Here is a 6,682-nt window from a genome sequence, read left to right as displayed (position 1 = left end):
GGAATTCTCTTGTAATATTACAGGTATTGAAGAATGCATTTGGAGCTGTGAGGCAATAAATAGATAAGCAACACATCCTTCATCTTTAGAGCTTCCTTAGTTCATTTGGTTCCAAGGACCTACAGAACCCAAAGGTCATTAGTCCCTGTAAAGCCAGGAAAAGGCTGGCCTGGTGTAACCTCAGGCAAAACACTTCCTCCTACCAGCTTTTTTCCTTATCTTACAATAAGGGGTTGGACCACATCAGTGGTTGTCAAATACCAGGCTACTGTGAGGTGAAGAAAACAAATACAATATTTTGTAGACTTGAAGTCATTCAATTTAAAAGTTGATTCTTTCTACCTTTATTTTCAGTGTTAAAACATCCTGTCGTTTATGAAATAGTGATCGTAAAGGGGAAAAAAAATTTCATCCTTACTTAGCAAAATAAAAGCAAGCTCAGAATTTTGTTTTCAGTTTTCCTATCCTGAAAGTCTGGTCACTCTGGAACTGGATGCTCTCTCTTGAAGGGCTCTCTCATTTCTGACGCTGGTCTAGAGGACCTGTTGGTCTTTGCTTCTTGTCATCCAACTCAAAAGCAGACAGAAGAAACTCTAGAAAATGTGACCGCTTCAGAGCATGTGTAGTGAATTTGGGTCTGTCACAGAGTATCAGCAAGGTTCTGCACAATGATGACTGTCAAATATATGAAGAGTTTCATAATTTTAAGATATCTTATTAAACTCTACGGCAACCACAAAAACATTTTAAAAAGAGGCATAATTCATAAAGCCATAATGAAAATATAATCAAATTTTATAAAATAATACAAAAGCAAGCAGAAAATCTGGACAAAGATGGAACACTTATTTCGCCTATGTCTTGTTTTTTTTTTTTTTTTTTTTTGAGACGGAGTCTCGCTCTATCACCCAGGGTGGAGTGCAGTGGCACAATCTGGATTCACTGCAACCTCTGCCTCCCAGGTTCAAGCGATTTGCCTGCTTCAGCCTCCCCAGTAGCTGCGATTACAGGTGCGCACCACCACACCTAGCTAATTTTTAATATTTTTGGTAGAGATGGGGTTTCACCATGTTGGTCAGGCTGGGCTCGAACTCCTGACCTGAAGTGATCTGCCCACCTCGGTCTCCCAAAGTGCTGGGATTACAGGTGTGAGCTACAGTGCCCGGACAATTTTTTTTTTTTTTTGAGAAGGAGTCTCGCTCTGTTGCCCAGGCTGGAGTGTAGTGGTGCCATCGCGACTCACTGCAACCTCCGTCTCCCAGGTTTCAGCGATTCTCGTGCCTCAGTCCCCCAAGTAGCTGGGATTACAGGCTCCTGCCACCACACACCTGGCTAATTCTTATATTTTCAGTAGAGACGGGGTTTCACCATGTTGGCCAAGCTACTCTTGAACTCCTGACCTCAGGTGATCCACCTGCCTTGGCCTCCCAAAGTGCTGAGATTACAGGCAGGACTCACTGCCCCGGCCTAGCAGGTGTTTCTTACTTAGCATAATGGCTGAGTCCAAGTGGCAGCAAAGAGTCTACGTTCTATCAAAACATACATCATTTGAGTTAGGAGCGGTGCTTAAGATATATATATATTGCTTTGGAAGCATCACAGAACCTCAGCAAAGTATTGAGGGGGAAGCTTTATTACATTTAAGAGAATGAGAGCGAACCATGTGGCAGGGTGACAGGTATGGAGACGCTACTGTTTGTCTGGCTGCTCATCTTCATCAGCACCATCTCTATGTCTCACACAAAGGGTGGCTGGAAATGTAACATCTAGACCTCCCTCCAAGGGAGGTTCAGATGCAGTTCATGCAAACACCTCCCTTTTGTTGGAATTATCCTTACAGTGCTTTTTCTCTTTTCTTCCCCATTCCTACAAAAAGGTAACCTCCAACACACTATGTATACAATAGAAGCAGGCCCTCAGGACAGAAGCTGTGTCTGAGAATGTCAGACAATTATGAATTAAAAAGCTCCAGCCATCTGAACACTTCCCCTGCTGACTTTGTGTGGTTGTGCACAAGAGGAAGGGGCTGGGTTGAGAATGAGTAGAACCCACACACAGCATTCTTCCATTCTTCCATAGTACTTATTCTCCAAATGCAGTGGCTACACCTACCAATCCACTTGTAGAAATGGGATTAGGCTCCAGGTGTCTCTCGGTACCTGTTGAAAAGTCAAACCAAGGTCTGAAACTGGAATTGGATTATAGATCTCAGGCGATGCTGCTCAGAAGGCCGTGGCTCTCTCAGCAACACACATCACCTTCTCCCACCTCTTCCCAAACCCAGTCTCTTCCAAAAAATTCAGAAAATTGAACATTAGGATCTTTCTAGACAATAAATGTATATATACACATACTATCTCCACACTCTCCCGCTTTCACCTTCCTAGAGGGCCAGGCATATAGCCCTCTAAAAATCAGGATATGATTCCTAGAATAGTAATTTTTAAAGTTAACTATAGCAAAAGTAATACATACTCACTCCAAAACTTCCAACAACAGAAAAATATAAATTCAAATAGAAAGTCCACCACTCCATAATGTGATTTTCAGGAGAAACTACTGTGGAGTCTGGTATGTATCCAGTCAGAACTTTTTCTTTGCAAATACACATGAATGCATATTTAAAGGTATTTTTTCGCTTGGTTGTAAAGTTTATGTTATTAAAGCAACAACTTTGACAGTACACATATATGGGCATCCTTCAACTTTTTTAATAATCACATTTTTTTAACAGAAATTAGGCCTCTGTTTTTGAAGATTTAGCTTAATAATATGTCCATGTCACAGAGCTTTGCAGTTTTTAAAGTTCTTTCCCACGCATTATCCTGTTTACTCCACTGAATGGCTCTCTCAGGTAGGCTTTCTCATCCCCATTTTACAGATGAGAAAACTGAAGCTCAGTGAGGTGATTTGTAAATGGTTTTACAAAAAGTGGCAAGGTAAGGTCTTCCCAGTCCAAGTCCAGGGCCCCTTACAGTCCTCCGTTGCCTCCTCTAGTTGCCCTTGAAGGAGACGGTCAGGAAAAGGAGTCTCTGTTACAGTCATCCACAAGGCAGTGCACGGGAAGGTATGTGTAGAGGTAATTTAAAACTTAAGGAACACCTGGCTGGCACAATCGTTCACGCCTGTAATTCCAGCACATTGGGAGGCCGAGGGAGGCTGAGTTCGAGACCAGCCTGGGCAACATGGAGAAACTCTAGCTCCACAAAAAATACACAAAAATTTAGCCGGGCTTAGTGACATATGCCTATAATCTCAGCTACTGGGAGCCTGAGACAGGTGAATCACCTGAGTCTGGTAAGTTGAACCTGCAGTGAGCCCTGACCATACCACTGTTCTTCAGCCTGGGTGACAGAGTGAGACCCTGTCTCAAAAAAAAAAAAAAAAAAAAAAAAAGCTTAAGGAACACCTATTCGCTGTCCAGACTGTCAAGAAAATTACAATGTGATTTATTACCTATGATTCCCCCTCCATACACCTTTAGTTTAAGAGGAAATAAAATGATTGTTTTTAGTTCCCTTCTTTGACTGTGGTTAGAGGAAAAGTTAAGTCAAAAGACAATCCAAAGATGAAAATAGAGGCACCAAGTCTCCAACGAAGAGTTTGCTAGATCACACGCTCTTATGCATGTGCATCTTCTTTAAACTAATTATTGGTACTTTTGTTAAAAGCATATTAAACATAGAAAAGGAATCTAAATATGACCTTACCCCACTTCCCAAGGTGTCAGAACTTTTGATTTTTGGGAAGCAGCAGAGAATAGCAAAAGGAATCCCTAAACTGAGTTCAAATTCCACCTCCATAAATACCTAGCAGTAAGCTCTGGGGTAAATTACTTTGAGCCTCAGTTTCCTACCTCATAGGGTTGTCTGAGCCTCAATCAAAGCAGTTAATTAGTATTTGTTCTCTGTCCCTCCACTAATATGTTTCCTTTAAATGTGTGTTATCATTTCGAAGGGAAAACATTCTTAAAATATGAAAGCACTAGAGTATGCTGCATTTGATTTCTGACCAGAATAGCTGCTAAATACTAGTCTAAGTAAGTAACTATAGCATTAAGTAAACTTGGAAAACGCATAACAGCACCTCAGGAGATAAACAAACTGTGTCCATGTATGATGACGGAGCTACTTTTCTTACACTGAGAACAGGTATCCAGAATCACTTGGGGGCTTTGTAACTTCTTGGTGGGATGGATCATGTAGACAGCGGCACCAGGAAGTGAGAACTACGCCCGCCAGATCTCACCTGTATTCGAACTTGGTCCTTACCCCACTCCACCCTTGCAAAAAACTAGTAAGGTCCCTGCTTTTCATTTCCACAGATTGCAATACTCCATGCTGCATATTTATCTGTTAATGAGCATCTGAAAACAGGTTAACCCGGAAAAATGCTTTGGTATACTCTGAATAACTGTTTCTTAAAATGAACTGGCTCTTTTAAAAAGAAGTTCATAAAAGTCAACTTTAAATCACATAATACATAAATCCACAAAAACCCTGTACCCTCTTCCCCATCCCTCTAACACACATACACACAAGGTTACTATAGCTAGGACTTTAGTATCTTTCCAGAACCCTCTCCTTAAAAAATACATACAGAGAGGTCAAGCTGGTATATCTGTAGGTTGATTTATAAAGGTACAAAGCGACATCAGGAATCACCATGGATTCACATGGAATATCCTCCATAAACACGATACATTAGCCCAAAGGCTGCTGGTCCTACTTCATGCGGCACTCCCGCCATCCAATGTGTAAGCCTATCTGTAACACGGAGCCCTCCCATCACCTCAATTGCAATTTGACAAATGTGACAAGGACTCTTGCTGAACTTGGTTCCTTCTACCTTTCATTTCTCACTCACCTGACTGACCTGGTCAATAAAAGCCCACCCCAACAGGATAATGGAGGAAACGTAGACACAGCCAAACACTTCTCTGGACGGTGAGAAGTGTTCTGGTTGTTTAGGACAGGGTGTTTGTTCTGTGGGTCGAGTGGGCACAGACAAATGGAAAACATTCTCTCCTGCTCTGTATCAAGTTGTTGCTGAAATGGGAACTGTACTATACTTGTGGGTCGAGTATGATCTTTAAAAATCATCAGCAACATCTTGGGCTTTGACATACAAGTTACTAGTATTAACTACTTACACTTCAGAGCACCTTTGTGAGATCGGATCATCCAATATCTTGGAAGGTCCCTGGTACTTCTGCTTCAACTTTTTTTTTTTGAAAGTTGATGCCTCAGAGCTTAGAAAGCATTTAATCATATCAAAGAAAAACAGTGAAAAGCATTTTTAGGCAAGCACATTCATCCTTTTTTACTCATAAACTGGGACAAGTTCTTAAGATAGTATCCACTATTTAAAATATGATTTCTATGAGAAAAGAGTTCGGAATTCCAATTAGAGACACCAGAAACACACCCTTTGCAGCCTGCTTGTCCCAGCAGGCTGTCTGCACAATCCCCTCCACCCTGATCTCAAATTAACACAAAGCAAAACACAAAGTCTAGGAACAAGCTAGTTCAGAGTCCAGAGAAGTACACTCCTTTGGTATGGACACCTAGGGACCTGTTTCTGGGGAGGAGATGGCATCAATAGGAGCTCTAGCGGGAGCAGAACCAAGACACAAGTGTTTCTCCCAGAGGTGGCCAGCCCCACAGCTCCAGACCTAGAGCAAGGGCAGCAAGCTGGGGGAACTACGGAGGGGGTGTCCTCCCGAGTCAGAACTCACCAAGGGGCCAGACTAAGAACCATTAGGTAGTGTGGCAGGTTTAACATGTTTCTTGGGACAAGCAAAGTGGGAAGATGCTGAAAACTCTCCCTCCACACCCTTGGGGCTTTAGTGGCTAAAAACAAAAAAACTACACAGTTAAATGGACAACGTGGAAAGCTACTCCAGTATTTAATGTATTTCCTGAGTTACTGTAACTAGAAGTTAACTGTGGACAAGCTTGGTTATTTCAGTGGATCTTAAACTTTCAACAGAACTTTTGTACTGGGTTAGGTGGTAGAGATTCTTCTCTTGAATATAATAGCCTGTTTTTATGGAGTGCAATTAGGGGCAGGTAGTCTGTCAAAAGCCTGGCTGTTGGAAAAGGCTGGAAATTCCTCAGAAATAAAATATTTCTTAAATATATGCTTCCCTTCACCTTGAGATTTTTTTTTTTTAATAAGATTCAAGTCTCTTAAATGTAAATTAGGGAGCAACAGCGACGGAAGGTGGCAGCTACCATAGGCTTGGGAGTAAAAAGGTCCCTCGCAGTTTCCGATTGCTGGAAGAACTTGAAGGCGGCCAGAAAAGAGCAGATGGCACAGTTAACTGGGGTCTGGAAGATGACAAAGACACGTCACTTACAGGACGGACAGGAATGATGACTGGGCCACCAAGAATAATTTATGAAAACCAAATATCCAGCCTTAAAATAGAATGTGGACCTAAATACCCAGAAGCACCCCCTTTGCAAGATTTGTAATGAAAATTAATATGGAGTTAATAGTTCAATGAAGTGGTGGGCCCAAGATCCGTATCAGTGCTAGCAAAATGGCAGAATTGTTAGAGCATTGAAGTTGCCCTGCAAGAGCTTTAGCACCCAACAATATCTAAAGAAAATATGAAACTCCCTCAGCCTCCTGAAGGACAATATTACAGCAATTAATTAAAAAGAAAAACCATGGG

At 41.7% G+C, this 6,682-nt stretch overlaps 1 pseudogene; it reads left to right on the top strand.

Annotated features, from left to right (window-relative positions):
* Window positions 1-4,731: 4,731 nt before the first annotated feature.
* On the top strand, window positions 4,732-6,662 carry LOC108542447 (ubiquitin-conjugating enzyme E2 variant 1-like; annotated as a pseudogene).
* Window positions 6,663-6,682: the final 20 nt, after the last annotated feature.

This window comes from Rhinopithecus bieti, unplaced genomic scaffold (genome assembly GCF_001698545.2).
Source record: "Rhinopithecus bieti isolate Rb0 unplaced genomic scaffold, ASM169854v2 scaffold_21201, whole genome shotgun sequence".
Lineage (NCBI taxonomy): Eukaryota > Metazoa > Chordata > Mammalia > Primates > Cercopithecidae > Rhinopithecus > Rhinopithecus bieti.
Note: the sequence above shows the minus strand (reverse complement) of the source record. Positions and strands in the feature narration are given on the sequence as shown.